Raw genomic sequence first — 23,277 nt, 5'->3', positions numbered from 1 at the left:
TTTTAGTTACTTCCATTGTACTAAGAACTCTGCTGATCTTTAGTTACTAAGGCAGCCATTTACCATCCCCAGTTGGATTGGTTGTCGTGGGGGTGTTGACAGTTGTGTCACCGCTAAGTGTTTTTCCCCATGCTTTCTTGTCAGTTTCACAGTTTTTTTCTCCACCTATGCTTGGGCAGTTGATTGCTTAGTGACTCTCAGTATACTACCGCCCCCTTTAGGCACATAAGAGGTGCTTTGCTTTTTAATTGACATGGGGATATTGTTCTATCACAGGCTCATTAATAAATATTCCCAATTTCTCGACTCACTTGCTTTCCTTTATGATGTTTTTAACGTCAGCAGTGTCCATCCACTAAGTTAATGTTGATTCCTTGTAACTGATCCAGGATATAGTTTTAAATTGTATTGCTTTAAGGAACTCCGAGGTGAAGTATGCTAGCGATGGTATATTTTTTAGGAGAAATAGAATGTTCATCTTGTTTAGAGTGTCCCAAACTCTTCTTGAGTTGAATTCTGGTGTGAACGTCAATGTTGCTGGCGTCCATCTTCCTTCTTTTGGGTGGTCCAGCGACCACCTTTAGTACCTGGTTGAGACTCCACCTTCTGTACTGTTTGACTCACATATTTCTCAGGGACATTTTGGTGCTCTCGTTCAACTTCACTGGCTCTTATATTTAAGTGTGGTTCATTCTCCTTGATCTCCGCCGGCTGCAACTTTTGACTTTCAGAGCTGGGACAGTCTGTTTGTGCAGGAGAACCTGCAATGGTGTTGAATATTGCATCTTTTGCAAATGGAGTATGTATGGGTGGTTCTTCAAACGTGCTTTGTTTGTTATTCTCCTTCGCAGTTTACTTTGGATGGAAGATGGCTATCTTTTTTTCCCTGGTTACTATTTTGACTTTGCTCCTCGCATGTCTTGTTGTCGTACGTGGTACCAGCAATGTGCTTTTCTTTATTTCCTGAGTGCTGTATATTTGTGTTTTGTTGCTTTTGTTTCTTTTCATGGATTTTCAATTTTCGCAATTTTGTCTTTTACTGTCATGATAAAGGTCTTTGCGTGTTTTCTGCAGCTTTAGGTCATTCTGAGTTTGTTATATCTAATGATTTCTCATTTGCGCCAACATTTATTTTCAATGTGTCTACTCGATTTGTAAAGGTAATGTCACTGTTCTGTTTGGTTTCACCATTGCCCTTTGGCTAGTTCTCATTCATATTAATGTTATTTTTTTGCATTTCTAATGGGCTTTTGGAAGGGAATACTCCATTCTGTTTGAATTCACCGCTGTCCTTTTGCAGTTCTTTCTTGTTTTCTCCTTCTTTTAATGGAACCTTCTCAGCCTTGACATTTGGGCTGCATTGCTTGCCCATTCTATGTGTATGGAGCATCTCGTGATGCCTGAAATAGGGTAATTACCTGCATGTTCCAGGATCTGTTCTTTTGTATGGAGATATCTGGCCCACATCCAGCACTGTTAAGTTGCTCACAAAAATTGATAGCAGTTCAGGTAGTGTAGATACTTTGTCTGTTAAGGCCTCGTAGCCCACTCTGTCATCATCCTTGAGTCTTCTCACACAGAAATTAGGTTTCTGGATGAGCATTTCCAATTTCTTGTCGAGCGTTTACACACTATGAAATGAAATGAAATGAGGGTTTTTATAGAGTGCGTGTATGCCGTGGCGTCTTAGCGCTTAACTATCAAAAATACAGAGTAAGGAGAAATGCAGCTGGTTATGTACAGCTATGGACAACCATTTGAATAAGTTCTACTTCAACTTCAAATTTATGAGAGTGCCATTTTAAAGCTTTGACAGCTGCTATTAAAAGGAGTTGATGGAGTTGAGGATTGTGTAAGGTGCAATTGTATTTCCCTTCTGTGATCCTAGAGTAGTTTGTAAGGGGTTAACTTCTATAGTTGTGGCCCCCAACTCTCCTCTAGCCAAGCAAGTCACAGCGCCCTCTGTATCTGTTGTATTACCCACTCTGGCTGGTTCAAATATAGATTTCTCAAAGATTCTAGGGCTTAGGGACTGAGAAGCCCATTTAAGGGTCTGATCATTGGTATTAAAGAATGTCCCCACCGCTTCTCCTTAGAGTTAACTATAGGAGTTGAACATTTCAATTTATTACATCCCATGCCCATAAACCATGATCGCCCGTTACCAGGTTGATGGACCTGGGTAACTGATTTCTATCTTTTACCAGGCCCATCGGGGACTGTCCTAATTGATTCATCAATTTTATCTGTCTGAGAAGAGTCAGATTTCGATGCCTTTAAGCGTGCTTTCCCATGACTGGTGTTGAAGAGAGTTCTATGATTTCAGCAATATTTTTGAGTTACGACTTGTTTAGGGGTGGATCTGTTACAGTTTTTGTTGTTTAGGTCATGTGGGTTGCCTGTTGCCTCCATTGATGTAGTTATCTTGGAGGCAAACCTAATTGTGGAAGGGGGTGATGCAATATTTCTGTTGCCTGGCAAATGTTACCCATTGGGGAGTTTGGATGGTGTTCCTTGTGCCAGTGACTGTTTGGCCTGATTTTCCACTAGCTAGGCCGGAGTTAAGGCCCCTTCCCTCCACCTGGCCTACCTCTTGTGTTTTAGTGGTTGCTCTGTCATGGTTTTGTTGGATTGGATATAGTACATTCACCAGAGTATGCAGGCTACTGTATCTGGTCCCTTATTCCTCTTTCCATGGTCATTGCTGTGTGCTTGCTCTGCTGTCTTCTGATCTTGGCATTAAATTTGCGTGTCTCACACAATCTGTGGGAAACTTTTCAATTGGGGGAAAATACCAATGTCCGACCTTGCTGGCACAGCTCTCAATGCTGAGCTATTAACCTTGCCATTGTCGTTGCAATCAGATCCATAGTTATTTGTGTTGATGATTTCACTACCATTGATGTGGTCTGTTCTGAGTGCTTAATGTTGCAGGGTTAATGATGTCTCCCCCCTCCCTTCTATCCAAGAAGGTTTGTGAAATGTAGTGAATCGAAATGGGTGTTAATGAAAGAGTTCTTGCCCATGTGCTGGTAATGCTTGTCTTTTGCGGTTGATAGAGCAGACATGTTATCATTCATCTATTGATAACAATTTTACACTGAAATGGATTGTGGCACTATTTCACATCATAATGACAAAGTGTGTGTTAGGTTCCACATTTCAAGAAACACACACATAAGTTCTGATTTAGACACTACATTGTAAAAACATGCAGAATGTTAGAAGTAGATTTCTGATAACACCTGACAGTCAATACGTTGATGTGAAATTTGGCATTTTAGTGGCGTGTTCTTATGCTTAGATAAAAGGGGCAAATAAATACTAACATAGAATATTTTTACATGAGAATAAAATTGCTTATTGTGTTACGGTAAATGTAAAATAATAGTGGAGAGTAAACATTTTTATAGGTACCTTATGTAGAAAATAGAAACCTTCTCAGGGGTCCCACTGATACTTGGTCCTTTGAAACCAACAAAGAAGAAATTGGCACAGAAGCAGAAATATAAAAAGAACATCTTTATTAACCTCAAATGAGAGACACTACGTCACACAGAAGCCTTAGCAACTGAATGAGGCAGTCTGAGGAGTACAGAAAACAGGGGCCTTATATATGCTTAGGGTTACATAGTCAGCATAAGAACAAGGGGCAGTCCTGGCTCATGTAAGCATGCAAAAATGACTAAGATGGGCATACAAGATCTCGTTGCTCAACAAATTGGGAGGAGAGTTACTTCTCCATACAGCAGCAAAAATAGCCTGACAGTTATACTAGAGAAGCAGGTGCATTCTACTAGCTAGGCCCTTCTGGGCATGTTTGAAGGTGGAAGATGCTAAATATAGTTCGTTTCTAGGCAGATTACAAGAGCAGTCAACACTGACAGAGAACAGAGCACATGGCGAGCACGTGGCAGTACATGGCAAACAAGATGGCTGCCAGAAATACAAAATGGCTTTCAGCTCATGCTAACAAATCCCTCCATTCTTTAACACTTATACTTACTTGAATTTATTGCAATTTATATAGAGATAATATTAATCTTCCTAGTTGAAGAACTAATGTAATATTTTGAATAATGTCAGATTCGTATTTTAACCCAAATTCATCCTGCACAAGCTGTGTTTCATGAAGGCCTTACAATGAGCTTTCTTTCTTAGTATGAATTTATGAACTGAATAATCTACAGCCTATGCTAACCTTTCATCAAGTTTCCGTGTGTGCACTGATACTCAAATGATTTCTTTCACGCTTGTAGCTTATTTGACTAGACTTGCAACCCAATTATTACTTCCAAGAGCACATACTTGGAAAGGACTCATGACGGATGAGAACATCAACTCCCCTATTCCTAAATGTCACAACCAATCATATGACTAAAGTACAGAGGTCCTCAGGAAAATTCAAGTAATGGATTAGCTCATTCTTCTCGATTTGTATACTTTTACCTACAACATCATGTCATCCTATCGAAACTGACCAAAGGGACAGAGTGGTTTGACAATTTAGTGATGTCAAGGGGTGTAAACCTGGAATCGATGGAGTATAATTGTCTACATTTTTAACTAAAGGGGCGGTTCTCCCCTCTGCCCTCTACAGAGACTGACGATTGGGATTTCCAGAAGCAACGCAAACTGTGATGAAGTATTGCATTTGCTGCCGGCTGGTATGCTTGCGTAGTGGAACCTTTTCAGCTGAAAGGGTTTGCGTCAGAGCAGCTGTGGCATTGATGCTACAGTATGAACAGTGGCCGAAAATCTTGTCCATGAACTGCAACTGGTCATTCGGAATTTACAGATTTTTTTTTAATAGGGTTCGTATGAGAGACAACTTATTTTTCTATAAATGTACTTCTTTAGAATAAAATCTCCCTCGGCTGAGGAAGATACCTCCTTTCATACCTGGATTTCACAAGCTTGTTAATGCCTATTAAATCTTATCCAATTTAAATTTAGGTTGTATGCTAATTCATTTGAAACTAGATACAAATACAGTTCAGAGAGAAAATACTCTGCTGATTCTGTTTCATTATTTGTTGTGGCTAAGAATTGATTTCATTTATGATCAACTAAACAGGAGTTAAAAATTACCTGGAAGGTTACATCAACTTATTGAATGTAAACAATTATCTTATTCCAGGTCCTCATATGATAATTGATCATCTCCTAAGTATTCCGGTACCTTTCAGCACAGAACAAGATCCGTCAGAGGACCTAAGAGATTTGGTATGGTAGCTGAGGTTATTCTGATATAAGAGAAACAAGATTGAATTTATGAGGTCCAATACGTTTAAGCTACAACATGGTTGAGCCCCACAGACAATGGGCAATGAGTAGGAACTTACTGGGATTTGCCCCGCAAGCAATTGCTTGATGGCTGTGAGTTGCTGATGCAATTCTGTTGTTGTGTGGCGTTTTAGGCTTCGATTACATTTTCCCGATACATGCCCTTACATAGGTACAATTCACGTTGCCCTTATATAGCCATGGAAATCAAGCCCTTATTTAGGCATAACCCATGCTACCCAAATACAGGCATGGCTACTTCCATCCGTTCACCAAATATCACAACGATTTCTTGGAAAACCAGCTTAAGCCATTAGGGAACTTCCCCTTGCTTGAATATTGATTTCTCCAAGAACTCAGTTACTTTACAATGAACAACTATTCCCCAGGGGTCTATTCATGACATTCATATGCCGGACTTTACATCAAACTATGGCATTCCTAAACACCTTCAAGGTATAAATATACCTTCACTTGCTATAGCAAGACACGGTGGTTCGGAGCAGTTCGAAGACCTACTTGTCTGAAGCAGCTCGCTACAGCAAGTGCCGAAGGAAGCCGACTCTCCAGCTGACGTACTGATCAGGAAGCTGCCTTTCTCCTGCTGAGAAACTAGCTCCAGTGTTTCCGGCTCCCCTTGCAGGGTGTTTGGAAATCGAGTCCCCGAGACAGAGATACCAGGCCTCTTTCATTCTAAGGTATGGAGCTGATTAAAACCTAGAGACACTTTTGTTAGATTCTTGGCAAAACTAAACCTATGCAAAAGACCATACTTCCTTCTTCCCTCATACTAGACTTAGATAGGTACATTGGGGTAGGCGTATTTTAGAAGCACCAGTTCAGTATTTTAGTCTATGTTATTTATGTATGTATTTTTATATGGCTTAGAAACCATACAATGCTCTTACAGTATTATTTCATATTACTGTTTACGCTGTAAGCATAATACTTTGCAGTCTGCCTAATGATTGTAGCAGTTCACTTCTTTTGCATGAGAAAGAAGACTGTTCAATAAAACCTTTTTATTGAAAACGCCTGTATCACTATTTCTCTGCAACTCTGTAGAAACTAAGCATGCACGATTGACTGGGTGAACTAGTTATCTATTGTTTCCACGACTCTGAGAGATATATTCTTATTCTTGGAAAGCAAATGTTGTTATGTTTATACGGTTGTCAGAAACTAATCCCTTCTTGTGTATTCGAGAAAGTTTCTAGTGACCTCTGAGTTAGCTGACACACACACAATTAAGTTTAGTATATTCTATAGAGATCTATTGACATAAGTCCTACGTCAAATCTATAGGATATATTATTACAATGCACAGAGCCTATTGGGAATATAGGAACTACACTACACTGTGGCTAAGGCTAAGACTAGGGCTGTGACTATAGCAGAGCAGCAAGCAACAAGTTCCAGGTCCCAAGTCACTTGGGGCCTCTTTTTGTAGGAGTTTGTGGTCTCAGTCTCTGGTCGAGGGTCTGGGGTCTCATAGTAAGCAGTTGTTTGTCTCCTCTCAACTTCCTCATCACCACCTCCACTCCACACACCTCCTCACCTCCTCACCTGCAAACACCCCGTACCGTGTGTTTTGCTGCGACCCTCCACATACATATCCACGGGACTCAGGTTGGTAGGCAAGAGATTAACTTACCCTGTGGTGTCCTGGCCATCTAATCCCCCTTCCTGGCCCCAGCTGGAGAGAAGCAGAGAGAAGCAACGGTCGGTGACAGTTGCCGGATGCCGCGCATTGATTCTCCGTGCAGCCAGCTGCACACTGCGTGAGGCAAACAGGTGACGTGCTCACGTAGTGTGCTCCTCCTCCTTCTAACTTACCATTAGTTGGCTCCCACCGCACGCCTGTTTTCTTGCTTCCCATTGGGTCTTCGCCTGTGTCCCTGCTGTGGAGGATGGACCCAGAACAGCTTCCTAGCTGCAGGCAGTGTCCTTCTACTGGCTGCAAACTCCTGCAGGTCCACTTTTGTTACTTTTTGACGTGCACTCCTATTGAGTGCATTTCTCCGCAGTCCTTCTCGTTCACCACCACCCTCACTTGTGTCTCCCCCATTCCCCCTGCCCTCTATTGTTTTTCACTCACACCACCCTGCTTTCAATCGCTGTTGTTTCTCAAGCACCCACTCTGCCCATCTCCTGCTCGTTATTGTTTGTCACCCACCCCAGCCTCCTCCTGATTAACGTTAGTATAACCAAGCCCCCCACACCTCTTTCACAATTTTTTTTACATGTTGCATAGTAGCGAGTGCTGCTGTGTAACATGGCTAGAAGGAAGAAAAAAGGCCTTAAGATGTAGTCAGTGCTAGCCTAGTTATAGTGCTCTTTTTTAATTTTTATTTTTACTATAAGCCATGTTGCAGAGCAGCTCCCGCTGTTGTACAACATGTAAAAAACACTGGCAAAGCCAATAGATTTCGCATAGGTGAAACGTATTGGCTTTGCCAATGCTTGTTTTTCTTCCGTTTAAAATCGTTACCACTCTACATGGCTCTTTGCTGCTTTGTCATCATTTATCGCGCGGGACATTATCTCCTTCCGATACGAATAACTCACTATTTAAGTCATAAAATTATTTCTGCAGATCGCACTGCTTTTTTCAACCGAGTCGAAATACCATTCGCATACATACATCCCTCACCCTGCCTTATGTGTAGGCAGGACACAAGGAGCAGGTTAAAAGGAACTTGGGAGGACATGGACCGCACTAACACACGATTGCATAAGATATAGGTGCGTTTGAAGAGAAAACTGACGCACTTAAAAATAATAATACTTTTTCAGTCATTGTTGCCGGTACAAAACACTACTGCAATCGTAAATAAATCTTTCAATAATGTGAAATCAACCATCGCGCACTCGTCAATGCTCAGGTTCGTGAGATAGGTTTCACCTCCTCCATCGTCCATTCACAACAGACTTTCATATCCGGGTTATTCGGGCATGATTATGCGCCATTAGATAGAAACACATTTTTGGATCGAAGACATTTTAATCAATAACATATGTATTTGTCAAATGCGGTTTCTTCCAGAAGAAAGAGTGGTCATCGTGAACAAGATTAATTACTTCACTTACAAAACGTGAAATGAAAGCAAAATGTTCCTTTAATTGTAACTAATCAATATTTTACAAAAATCAGACTAACAAGCAGGAAAACTCTATACAGATCGACACAAAGCAAAAAAAAATACAAAATACATCTCTGATTCAATTTCCTATTTGAGCTCATAGAAATAACTGCCAGTGCATCAATTACTCTCTATTGCCATGGATACAAGCAATGCTTTATTATCTAACTCTACAGCTGGGCTCATATTTAACATGGAAAAAACAGATTTTTCATCTAATTCTCTTTCATAGTTACTGAACTGAGATAATAACATCTTCTTTTTGCGCAGAATGAATTCAGTTCCTTTGCCATTCTCTAAAGTAATATTGATTGGAATTTCATTTGGAAGCATTCAGCAGCAGAACTAGATGTAACTGTTTTGTCAGAAGGACACAGCGGTTGAAGGTCATGTTTTCATTATAAGCCTCCACCGAGTCAATGTAATGCAGATTAAAACATTGAGCATATTCCATTTCAAGGAAGCATGTTATTATTTATTTAGAAACTGCATAATATGTGGTTCAAGGAAATATTAAGGTTGAAAATAATTGAATGTTTTTGCCGATGAAAAGGACAGGCTGCCAATGCTTGTCATCATGAAAGCCTTCTCTACAAAAGTCAACTATGTTAATTAGAATTTAAACAGTTTTGTAAAAAAATAAACATAATTTTTGAGATAGAACAGTTGTACCTGAGGCTACACTGACCAAAATGTCTTCCTTATCACCGTCCTTACAGGGAAACAAGCATTTCACTTACACACAGCAAAGAAAGAAAATATTTCTCACGAAAAATCCTTGATTTTTTTATATCACACAGTCCATATAAATGAACTTTTCCCTTTGGGTGCTTATAAGAACTGCCAGCAATCCCCCAAGGCAGGTCTTATTTGCCCACACCAAGCACATTTACAGGTAAGGGGCCGATTACGATGTTGGGCAGAAGCGGTCGAGGGTCCCGCACACGTCATTAGGATGCGACCAAACACTGTTCGGTCGTACTCTGACATTTCCTTATGGGAGCATGCATTAGGGCAGTAAACGTGCCATAACACATGCTCCTTAGGGAAATGGGAGGTGTGGTTCATCCCTGCACCCCGTGGCAGGCACCTGTAGGTGCCTGCCACGGGGTGCAGGGAACAATAGGGGGACACCCTAAGTACCCCTTTGGCCCCCAAACGGAAGCCACACACACAAGGGGGTCCTGCTGGGGGCCCCCAAACACGCTTTCCGACATGATTTCCGTGTCTGACAAGCCAGCATGGAAACCATTGCTCACTTTGAAAGGCCCGTCCTTGAGGATTACGAGGCGGATCCGACTAGCTTGTTGGAAGCCAGCCGCAATGACCGACGGGTTTCAATTCCGACCTGCTGATACATAATCAGCCAGTCGGAATCGGAGCCAACGATGGGGGTCAGTCGGACGGAGGCTTTCTGACTTCCATCGTAATAGGCCCATAAGTGTTTAAGATAGCTTGCTTAGTCATGCTGAATGTGTTATTTTGCCCAAAATGTGTAATCAATAACACTGTAGAAGTGGAGTAGGGGATTGGTAAATTCTCTTAGGTATCACTCGGTCATGTGACTTCCCCAACGACTGTTCAAATCTGGCATGGGGTGCCAGTATATGTCCTGTTCCATTGGCACACGTGAGTTTTCCTTATTCCGGTAGGTCAAGGCCCGAACCAAGTTTATGCTATTTCGGCCCGTTAGCTTGTCTTTTGCTCCCGTGTTGAGAATGCAAACATTGAATGAGAAGGAGTGCAATAAGTGTTTTGCCCCTGAAAGAAGAACCTTTGCTTCTACGCAATTCCTTTCCCAGAGCTTAATTTGCAAAAAAAATAAGCACCAGGGTCGAAGGTATTTCACGCCACACCACTCCACCTGTGCAACCTGTCAAAGCTGTCAAATGCCTTTGCCCCTCTTACCCTATACCCACAACAATCCAATAAATGTCCCCACTTCCTTGTCACCGAAGCTGTTAGAATGGGCTGGACAAGGTAGTTTTTTTTAAATTTACATATATGTTGAAATTTTAAAAAATATATGGGTGTGCTCTCCTCAAGAATAGGCAAACAGCACCACTATGTGGGAGATTGGCAGGATTATGTGTCAGTGTTGATAAATAAATGCCGGTGCCCAGCATCAAAAAACACCGGCACGTATTAACCCCTCCCATGCCCATGACGAGCTCAGCTCGTCATGAGCCACGGTGCTCCGGTGCTCATGACGAGCTGATCTCATCATGGCCCGTGGAACGCTCGCACGCTGGGCTAATTCCCCTGCTGTGCTGAGCGTTCCATTAAACGGGCGTGGTCGTGATGAGCTGAGCTCGTCATGAGCACTGGAGCACCTTGGCTCATGACGAGCTGAGCTCGTCATGAGCATGGGGGCACTGTGCGCGCCCCCCGCCCCCCAGCACAGCACGGGAATAGCCCCAGCAGCCAAGGGGTTAAGCACTGTCCTCCCCATAAGCAGTATAATCCCAGGACAGATACTGCGCAGTAATCACAAAAGGTTGCTTTCTTTGCGAACTGCATCTAAGCACTTTTTTCGAAAGACTTTCGTGGGTAGTTTAAAAAAAAAATTACTATGGGTGTGAGTAGCACAAACTCGGTGCAAGGGCATTAGAGTGCTTTACGTGAGCTCCAGGTTAAACTGCATAATTTTTTTTAGGATATTAACTGATTTGCCTGGAATCACAGGGTGTTGAGCCAATGCGGGATTTAAGCCTGGTTTCCTAATTACAAAGAATGCTACTCTGGCAGGTAGTCCACATTAGGCCATATCCCCTCCCTGTAAATCAACCATTAAAACATGATCCTAAATAATGAGACACAAGTTAGACCAGAAAAAGTGCCAGGTTCCTCCAAACTTTGTACAGCCAAAGAATACATTTAAAAAAATCTAAACAAACAGACAAAGAAAGATCTTGGCATAGAAGACATAGCTCTTAGCAGAAGTAATTGTTTTGGCCAGGAGCAATCCCAAAGAGACACAAGGCTAATTTGACAAAGAGAAATGTGCACGCAGACATCTCTGCACAAATAGATTTCTACCAATGTATTGTGGTAAATCTTTGCCAAGAAGCAATTCAACAAATCCCGGCAGAAATTTGTGACTGCTAATATGAGTATATGCCCCCCTCTACTTAGCTGATGGGGTGGGGAAATGTACGACTCAAATTGTCAGTGTAAAGTTACAACTTGTGTCTTTTTAAGTGGAGTTTAGGTATATGCCAGAGAAACCTTGGGGTATATTATCAAGGGGTTTTATCTCCGCTTTTTTGGCTTTAAAAGCCAAGAAAGCGGAGATAAAATTATCTCCCTATTACCAAGCTGTCGCTAACACCAGTTAGCGACAGCTAATAGGAGATAGCGACCATCATGGGCCCCACTTTGCATGTCAGTGATATTTATCACTAATGATATGCAAAGTGGGCGTGCCAAGATGTTAGCGACTGGAAACAGTCGCTAACATCGCTATCTCCTATTACCAACTTTTGGAGATATTTGCGCTAAGCGCGAATATCTCCAAAAGCTAACACCTGCCCTGAGCAGTTCTTAGCCATGTTATCCAATGGGAGGTGGATAACATGGCTAAGAGCATTTGCTCGATAATGCATGAATATCGCTGACTTTTCAGCGATATTCATGCATTGCGGGCGTTTTTTATCGCATTTGCGATAAACCTTGCTAATAGCAAGGTTTATCTGCGATAAAAATCGCCGATGTGCGGCGATAATTTTTGTCTCTAAACAAGTTAGAGACAAAAATTATCGCTAGTTGTTGGTAATATGCCCCCTTGTTCTGAATAATGTAGGCAGAGATGTTTGCTGTTGCTATGTGGAACTATTAAGTTATGAGACTAGGAAAAAAGATAATACCTGCAAAAAGAACACACACATCTAACAGGTATTACCAATTCAAGCCCATAAATACAGCTCACCCCCGAGCTCTACCCTCTTCTTTTTGTGCTGTGAAAAGCCATAGAGTCAGACATCACCTGCAGCCACAATGGTCCAAACCATCCGATTCTAGAGGAGGAAGACACTCATTGAGGTGGAACCAGAACTTGTAGTTAATTGTGTAATGGATCTATGTACTGCATAGTCGGTCTTCATACACCTGCGGTGGATTGGACAAGGATACTATGTGGCAGCAGGGCCTGACTGTACATGCATAAATGGTGGAGGTACACACTACAGGAGATATCAAAAGAAATTGGAAAGATGAAAGGAGGCAGGTAAAGGACAAGTTTGCCTCCCTCTCCCCACCTTCGATGAGCATATCCTCTCCATCATGCATTATTACCTCAAAGTAAGGCCTCTCTTTTTTAGGGAATCACCTTCACAACAACATTTCTGAAAATTGTTCATCTTGGATTGTTTTATCTCAGCGTAATTTATCTTGTCTGCATACGTTGAGTCAATCTCCTCACCAAGTAGAGAAAAAAGCAGCGAAGAGGCCTCATAAATAGCTACCAGCATCAGCTAATTTTCTTCTTTGCAGATCCTGCCTTGCCAGGCTCTCGGCTGTCTGCAATGGCCTCTAGTGCTGCTACTCTGCCTGTACTGCTGTTGACTGGCCTCTGACAGAAACGTTTGAAAGCGCATTGTACGTCCACATGCATGTCAATCAGTAAAGTCTGCATCAGGAGCCATGCAGTGGGAGGAATGACCACCTTCTAGAATGGCTTTGCATGATGTACAGTTGAGTTGGTGGATTATCAGAGCACAGATCCACCAGACACAAACAATGCGTCCAAAGATCATTTGAAGAACCACAATGATCAGTGAATTTGATCCTTCGATTAATGAAAATCGGTGGAACAAACGTAGCTGCCGTCCTGTGCCTAATGGTTGGAGGCCCAGCATTGATCACAACATTGCAGCCTGACAAGAAGAGGTGCTGCTGCTGTGAAAAAAACACACCCAAGTGGAGGAAACACTTACCTCAACGGGTCAGGAGCAGTTTAGGACACAAAGAGGTAGATGCAGATGCTAACTGGTCTTATCCCAAAGGGTATCTCCAGCTTTAAAGCTGACATGAGCTCGGAAGAGAAAAAAATCAACAACTGAGGTGCCAATGAGAAAGAGAAAAGAAACGCAGAAATGTGTTGGTGAGTTGAAGACTGTAGTGAAGTGGATTGGCTTCATCTGATGTGTAGTCTGGTGGCAGACAACCCCCTACACCTCAATAAACAATAACGTCTTTGATTGGGAAGGCACCAACTGCTCATGTGCACTCTTTACATGGAGTCAGTCATAGTTCTTAATAGAAGAGCATAACTATGACAACAATGACAACTGCAGCACAAAACAATGATGGGACGATAACATAACAAATACATCTGAAATGAAAAAAACATTCACTTAGGACTAAATTCATCAAAACCCCCAGTAATGCATCTAATGTATTATATTAGGCAAACCACAACCATTGCTGATCATGATAGACTACCCCATAAAGTCACCTGGGGATACACTTGTTCCATGGTAAATGTTAGGAACTAAAGCTTCCAGTAAGTTCCTCTTCTCACTGGCCCTAAGTAACAAGAAACAAACCCTTTGACACATGGATCCTAACGTGACTGCTATATCATTGGAATCCATTATATATGAGCTAACGAGCATTTAATATCAATCTTAACAATAGATCTCTTTATGATGGAATCCAAAATGGTGCTGAAATCAATTTGTAGTGACATTCCTATTTCTAGGCCCCTGTTGGAAGTCTGACAAATGACTTGATTACCCGGAAAATAACATTATGGAAACCGTAAACTGGGGTAATAAATTCTGGAACAAAAAGTTGCAACCTCAAAAAATGATGTTGAAGAAGCTATGTCAGTATGTTTGGGTCCCAGAGATAGGGAAAGGAAATGACATGATACAATTCCTCTCAATATACATAATGAAAGCACTAGAATTGGAAGTAACCCATCTAATAGATTTTCAAAGGCCTCAAACATAAAAACAGACGCTAATGAACATGCCTAGAATTATCATAAGCATGTCTATTGTGAAAGCAGCACACATGACTCTTACATGGCTCTTACTATTAACATCTAAAAGATACGACCCACATGATTATGAGAACCACATGGTAACCCGTGCGGCACACTTTTTGCACCAAACAAATATCCTGTGTAAAAAAGACTTCTTGCATTGATATCCAGACTTTAGAAAAAATATATTAGATATGGTCCATTAGAACCATCTCTAATGTTGGTACCATCATTGGCAAAACAAAATTCCAGAACACGAAAATACTGGAGAGAAAACTGGAACCCGCGGACTCGAGATCTACATCCATGGAAAAAGCATTGCAAGTCATTGATGCCCATGCAATAATGCCAGAATTACTCCACAAGACTCGGGGATGATGAAAGAGATTGCAGTAGATAAGGAGTTCCTGCACAAGATAGAGCCAAGCCGACACCCCCTTTTAAAAACATAACTGATTTTATATCTACACAACGGCTTAACTGCAGGAAAGTGCATGCAGGAAAAAGGCGCAACCCAATTCATATCCACAAACCTTGCATTATAGTTGGGCTGGGGTTCCAGCTCCCACCCTGGAAGCTTTGCACAGCGATATGCTATAGTATACTATAATACACAATCAGGGGTATATAATGAACGACTACCCCAAAAATATATGGGGTACTTACCAAATATATTTGGTGGGGAATTAAACGGGGTAGCCGGAGGGAGAAGAAATGTCAGCCCCATGAACTATGCCAAATGTTGATTGGAGATGTAGACGACCAGGAACCCACATAGTGAAAGGACTATAGATAGAATACTGGGGCGATAATGGTTTATTAAATAGAATGAACAGGAGGGAAGCGATGAGAAAGAAAAGCACATAATCCATGTATGTTGTGCACTGGTGGCCCACGATGCAGAGAGAAGATGCAATGTTAGGAAAATGACTGTAAGTAGGCAATTTGGCGAAACTGGTCACATATTTTAGAAATGCTGCATGCATTTCATATGGCATATACATGATCTTTGTGCCATTTATATTTCACCCATGAAAACAATTTTAAAAACATAAACCCTGCAGTATGATGAAGAGAACTATTGGAATGTACACAGAATATGAATGTCAGGAGGAGCTAAACCAAAAAGTTTCTTGCAGCCTTTCTAAAATATTTGATAGCAACTACTATAGCAACATTGATTTTTGTTCTTTGCACACTTCAGGAATTGAAATATAAAATACATTCACAGCGGCCTAACACAATACTTAGCATCCTAACTAATACCCAAATATGGATTAGCATTATTCTAGACATCAAATGAATCCTTTAGCCTTTTCCCTGTCTAAGAAAGTCAGTATAAACATATATTGAACATTATCGAGGTCACCTACCCAACCAGAACGACCACCAGTCTGTTTTCGAAAAATTATCAGACATCAATGTAGAGAACTTGCCACATGGTTCCTGAATGTGAAAGGTTTACCAAACTACTAGAAGAGGAAAAAAGTCTGCCCCACTCATCAACCAAAAAACCTGATGTAGTTCCCCTTCTTTCACAAAGAGGTAATCAAAAGTGTATATGGGAGGATAAGGACAACTGGCTTTGAGCAGAGAGCAGTGTGTTTTTTCCAAGGTTTGTCCACAGTGGAACTGGTGGACAGGAAGGCAGAGAGAGAGAGAGTATAGGCTTCAGATGACTAAGCTCAAGTTTTATACAGAGGAGAACAAAATGGCTCATTAAAAGAGCCTCAAAGAGCTGGGAATACAAGCTAGGCAAGCAACATCCTACAACAGTGGTGGCAGCATATCCACAGTGTCTGTAGGGGACAAGACGGTTCACATACCTTAAGCTTTGGTGCCCGGCAATGTGGTGGGGAATGACATTGACAAGTGTTTTTCTCCCTTGTGAGGTGGCCCTTAAGATGCATTGCAACCCAGAAGAGTTTTGGGGGACATCACTCTGGAAACACACTGTGGAGGGATACCTTGTTAAACTGGTGGTGGGGGACCAGATAAAGTACACTTCAATTAAAACATCCTTGTCACCAAGTTTGGAGTCACCCCTGAGAAGTACAGCATTATATTTATAGATAGCCAAAAGATGCAGAACCAATCTTGGGTAGTTTTTCTTGATTATGATAGGAGGGAACTGAAAGGTTGAGTGTGGCGCAGCAAAGTGAATGATTACACTGGGTTGTTTAATCTGATACTGAGAGAGCACATTCTCAGTACATGGTTTGTGAAGCTGTGTAGGCACCTGATTGACAGCAAGCTCCCTGAACCCAAAGAGCTTGCAAAGGAGGCAAAACTCTGGATCAGTACCAGAGTATCCAAGAAGGTACCTGGAAGTGACACCATGAAGGGTATTTCAGGCTCCCCCAGCAGAGTGAGGGGGAGGACAAGCAAGGCACAGACGAGTCCTAGAATAAGGTGGGGGGAATGGGATCCCATGCCCCTTCTGAGAAACAGGGAGGAGGATCTGGTGGGCTGTGGTTCAGGGCACTCACTTTCCAGCCTGTTCGTTTGATTGTTCTGAGTTAGTAAATAAGTGGTGGTGGGGGATACTCTTTCTGTTCCAAGAAACCACCCCCAGTTGGGACCTCTACAGGGGTAGCCAGTGTGGCCATTGGGATAAATAGTTCCCAGGGGTAGGTCATAGACTATGACATGACCTCCCTTAGCTGGGAGGTTGCCTCAGAGCATGAGCTTGTGATACCTGAGGGTGGATGCCATCACTTCAACCAGGTGAATGTGAATGGGATCCCTGTCACTGTATTTAAGGACACCAGGGCTAACCAGACCATGGTAGTGGAAAGACTGGTAGCACAGTATAACAGCGAGGTGTGTAGGGTAACTCAGGACCAAGGCAAGACATTTTCCACACAATGGCCCTGGTATCCCTGGAATGAGTTTGGGAGGTGACCCTAGAGGAGGGTTATAGTTATTCTCCAAATGCTCATAGAATGTATCCAGGGAAACAAGTCATCACCTTTGTTAGGAGAACTAGGAGTGGCAGCTACCCAGGGAACCTGATAGATACTTTTTCTGGGGGTTCCACTTAAAGCCTAGGGTATGGGAGCCCAGATAGAGGGGCAGGTTGAGGGAAGACTCACCCATGTCCCTTGTTGAGCCTCAATGTACAGACAATGGACTGAGAAACCAGTGTTAGGTTACCACCCCCTGAAATGGTGGGATGTAGAGTGGACGTCGGGTGCCTAATGCCTGGGCATGTTGCCCTGCACTTTGAGAAACCTCCAAGGTCAGAGAATCCTCAGGAGCCCATAAGGAACTTCTTGCTAGCCCCAAGGCTGGAAAAAGGCTTACCCCTTGTTCCCGCTTGAAGCTTCTGCCCAGGATTGGACAGTCTGCGGCCTGTCAGTGGCCTCTGTTGTTAGCTGTCCTTATGGACAAAGTTTGCTTTGGGTTGGAGACAGCAGCCTGATCCAAAGGGTGGAATGAGCAACATCAAGTTGCTGGCCATGGTGGTACTGTATGCCTAATGGCATACATCTGCAAGCAAGTTGAGGTTTGGTGCTTCACAGAAGGAGTCCACTGAGGAGAAGGGTTACCATTTGGCTAGACCAGTGGCTCAGGACATTGTAGACAGATAGAGCCCACTAAATTCAGAGAGGAGTAAAAATGATAAGTGCCCCTGCATAACAGGGCCTTCATCGATGTTCTAGCATCTATGCAGGGAAGCCCATCAAGGTATTGATTAGTCTAACCTGGGCTTTTGACTGCTGGGGGTCATTTTGGACTTTGTCTTTTCTGCATGGTCACCCCCAAAACCTTTGCAATCATCCTCCTCTTTCACAATCCCATTTCTGTTGGCTTTTAGGACACTGCATACTTTACCACTGTAACCAGTGCTAAATTGCTTGAGCTCTCTCCTACACTAATTTAATTGTTTGCCCTGGAAATTTCAAGTCAAATGCTTTTTTTCTCACATCTTTAGCATATTGCTATATTGCACATGCAGTTTGGTGTGAACATAATCACTCTCATTATGGCCTCAGAGAGTACACACCATCGTCTGGAGGTAGGACAGGTGTATCATAACGTGATGATGGCTTTATTACTATTGCATCAACATCTGAACAAGCACAACAACCAAGGTCTTAGAAAGATGGGCAAAAAAAATGCACAGGAGGATGCATTCACCTTGTGAAAACAGGTGCTCCATAGGGGAAAATATAACATTATTCTAGGCGAACAAGAGGGATGTGGAAGGATCTGAGGGCTATTGGGTAAAACATCTGGTCAGAGATCTGGCCTCTTGCCCAGTGCTCAACTTCATATGTCTGTGCATCATCTGCAATGGGGCTCACCACCTGAAGAAAGAGTTACACATCCTACATGTAGAATATGATAAGAACAAAAATTCACAAAAATGCATTAGTTAGGTATGTAAATAGGATATATAAGTGGGTAAACAAAAACAATAAATTAATTCACAAATCCAAAGGTTAAAATGAATTTGTAGTTAGATAAGGAGGTAAGAGCTTAGCTGCAACAAATAAAATAGAAAAAACTGAAATTCCCTGAAAAAACAAAGGTTAAGTGATGTTATAGTTAGGTGACAAAGTCACACAAGAAATGATGTTTAACAAATGAAAACACACTGAGATTCACCAGTTAGAGTTCAGGGATCTAATTATTAACTTGTACCCCATCAAACACTGTGACAAGTTATATTCCATCATTGATGAGATCATTGTTGACATCTGAAATAACATGACTGATGACATCACTAATTATATCATCCATTAAATGAAACTGTACTCTATGCTTTTTAGACTGAAAGGAACAAGCTACAGCTGGGACCAACTTTCTATCATCACATAGAATCACTACTCAAGTGGTAATGGACATACCTTTAATTGCATGCAGGAAATGAAGCATATTTGTGCAGACATTTACATTTAGAAGGTGCTATCCTTTTTTTACTGGGATCCAGGTGCCTAAGAAACAAAATAGTTATGCACAAATTATTGGGATAAGCCTTGAATACCCTCCAAAAAGTGTTTGTTCTTTATTTACCACAATGGGATGTGTGTGTTGTACAGCTCATCTGACATATCAAATTTAGTCAACGGGTTCAAATGTACGTGTTAGTCACAGATAATGCATATGAAGCGAGGCTCTGTTGACGACCCTCTAGGGTTTGTAGAAACACATTGTATGCATTCCAGAAATGAGCAGAATGGCATAGAATCTTAAAATCATTTTTGTAATCATACTTCGAGTTAAATCATCTCTAAGTGGGTCATCTGTACATTGTACATTCTTCAATATTGTATAATACCTCAAAGAATTAAGGAAATAAATATCCACCCATATAAACCTCCAATTTATATGGAAGGTTTCTATAGCACTGTATGATAACCATGTATCATGGACATTAGTGCAGGTGGTTAATCTGTTGTAAACAGAAGCATTAGAATGTTTCAGATTGTTATGCACAAGACATTGGATTCAAGCAACAATCTATTTGAAACATGCCGTTGCTATTAATAAAACTTGTGGGCACTCTACATTGTTTGACATGAAGTAGTGCTAGCATTCAAAACTTTACTGATTGATAAAGTGTTCAAAATAAAACATTTGGTACGGTGAAGCAAACTTGTCTTCATGGCTACTTTATTCTAGTCACACACACAGGCGCAATGAATAACTATATGCTGTATATGATTGCAGGTCCTTTAATATATTATTTTTAAACATCTAAGGGTTTATTAAGTAATTAAATAGCAGTAGCATGGATGATGCCACCAGTGATGTTATCAGTCATCAATTATGTCATTTAAGATGTTATGAGTGATGTAATAAGTAGGACCATAGGCTGTGAAAGAAGAGGGGTGCAGGTTATGATCACTGAACTATACCCAGGGAATTGCACATTATTTTAAACATTTGTTCTTGTGTGACTTTGTCACCTAACTAGAATTTAATTTTAAAAAACGATATTCGGGTCTTAATTCCACACCTAATTATAATGTCACAATCACTTTGTTTATGAAAATATTAAAATGATTTACTTCACCTTATATGTTATTATTCTCAAACTATTTTGAAGTATTACATTACATTATTACAGAATATATTTTTCAATTAAACAAGACCAAGACCCTGTAATTTGTAATATGAATGGATTAAGCCATTTATAGCAATACATAACAGAAATCTTCTAAATACATTTTAGACAAATGAATATAGATATACAGTATTCTATTTAATACAACTTTGGATTCCAGTCCTTAGAATGTAAAAAACTATAATGTGGGACTTGATATTTTAGTTAAAGTGTCGAAAGATAATGTTGCAGTGACTTTTCAAAAATGTACATCTTAAATTGTCTAATCCTGGGTGAATATTACAGGAGAATAATTCTTGATCTATGAATCAGGAAATTGTGGAATTTACTCTATGTACTTACATCATTTCAGATGAGCATTTGGCTTTAGAAATTGTCCTCATTCTTTTTTGTTACAGCTCTGATCAAGTACTTTCCTGTTGGATTCTCAACAAAACTTGAAGAGATTATACATTTTACTCTGTTTCATGTTATTCTACTTGATAATAGATTTGTTGTTAATAGATATAGATATGACCCAACATCAACAGCAGTGGGATATCTGACCATGGTGCTGTTGAAGTGAATTTTCAGACCATTTATTTGGTCACTCATAATATCAACATTAAATAAAACTAAATTTACAAACTTTGGTGGGACAAATCTAGGGTTGGCTAATGGTCTGTTGCTCCTCCTTCATTGCCGGACTGATCAATCAGGCTGGTGGTTTACAGTCCCCCATATTTAAGGTTTGGGGTGACGGACCGCCATGTGTCAGGACAGATGAAGGACCTTCAGCTTTCATTTACTCCATATCATTCATCGATGGACAACACTGGGAGTTCGTGCTGGACTGTTCCCATGAGGAGCAGGGTTATTTATTTATTTTATTTATTGAAAGTTTTGTATAGCGCGAACAAGACCCGTAGGTATCAGAGCGCTTCACATTCCATGAGGTAGTTTAGAGAATACGCATACATAGTAATATGATTTAAAGAGATACGAAGTACATAATTATTCGACTATAAGGGGGTGGGCATATATATATATATATACATACAATAATGGTAGCAAAAAGTAAATGTCAACGTATAGCTTGGTCACCATGTGTACCGCAGTCCTGGTTCATAGGTATCGTAGGGCATTTATCTCCATTAACGCCGGTAGCATTCCCTTCTAGTTCCCTAGATGTTCTGTATTGGAATGTCAATATTTCTTTGTCAGTTTCAATAGTTCAACAGTTTTGGGGATGGGTTGTCTTACCTATGTAAGGAACTTACTCATCAGGAGGATCTTCGCTTCCCTCTTAAATGTGGCTGTGTTTCAAATTTTCCTAATGTTTGGAGGAAATGAGTTCCATATTTTGGGGGCTGCTCCTGAGAATGCTCTGTCATAAGTTTTCTTCTTCCTGAAAATGGGTGGTCTCAACAACATCTCCTTAGCACTTCTAGCTGGTCTGCTTCCTCCTGATAATTCAATTTTCTCGGCGAGGTATCTTGGTGTATTGTAGTGGAGTGCTTTGTGTGTGATGCAGGCTATTTTTAGCTGAATTCTGGCTTCATAGGGTAGCCAATTTAATGCTTTCAGGTGAGGAGAGATATGGTCGAATTTTCTAGATCCGGTGATGAGTCTTGCCGCTGCATTGAGGCATGCTTTTAATGGTGCTGTGGATATTTTTGGTAGACCGGCTAAGGTAGTGCATCCATATTCAATCCTCGAAATAACTAAGGACTGGACTGCCAGTTTGAGATCCATCTTTGATATGAAAGGTTTCACTTTTCTTATGTAGTTCAAATGAAATGCCAGAATTACTCCACAAGACTCGGGGATGATGAAAGAGATTGCAGTAGATAAGGAGTTCCCGCACAAGATAGAGCCAAGCCGACACCCCCTTTTAAAAACATAACTGATTTTATATCTACACAACGGCTTAACTGCGGGAAAGTGCATGCAGGAAAAAGGCGCAACCCAATTCATATCCACAAACCTTGCATTATAGTTGGGCTGGGGTTCCAGCTCCCACCCTGGAAGCTTTGCACAGCGATGTGCTATAGTATATTATAATACACAATCAGGGGTATATAATGAACGACTACCCCAAAAATATATGGGGTACTTACCAAATATATTTGGTGGGGAATTAAACGGGGTAGCCGGAGGGAGAAGAAATATCAGCCCCAGGAACTATGCCAAATGTTGATTGGAGATGTAGACGACCAGGAACCCACATAGTGAAAGGACTATAGATAGAATACTGGGGCGATAATGGTTTATTAAATAGAATGAACAGGAGGGAAGCGATAAGAAAGAAAAGCACATAATCCATGTATGTTGTGCACTGGTGGCCCACGATGCAGAGAGAAGATGCAATGTTAGGAAAATTACTGTAAGTAGGCAATTTGGCGAAACTGGTCACATATTTTAGAAATGCTGCATGCATTTCATATGGCATATACATGATCTTTGTGCCATTTATATTTCACCCATGAAAACAATTTTAAAAACATAAACCCTGCAGTATGAGGAAGAGAACTATTGGAATGTACACAGAATATGAATGTCAGGAGGAGCTAAACCAAAAAGTTTCTTGCAGCCTTTCTAAAATATTTGATAGCAACTACTATAACAACATTGATTTTTGTTCTTTGCACACTTCAGGAATTGAAATATAAAATACATTCACAGCGGCCTAACACAATACTTAGCATCCTAACTAATACCCAAATATGGATTAGCATTATTCTAGACATCAAATAAATCCTTTAGCCTTTTCCCTGTCTAAGAAAGTCAGTATAAACATATAT

This window comes from Lissotriton helveticus, chromosome 12 (genome assembly GCF_964261635.1).
Source record: "Lissotriton helveticus chromosome 12, aLisHel1.1, whole genome shotgun sequence".
NCBI lineage: Eukaryota > Metazoa > Chordata > Amphibia > Caudata > Salamandridae > Lissotriton > Lissotriton helveticus.
The sequence above is the reverse complement of the archived record's forward strand: the minus strand, read 5'-3'. Positions refer to the sequence as shown.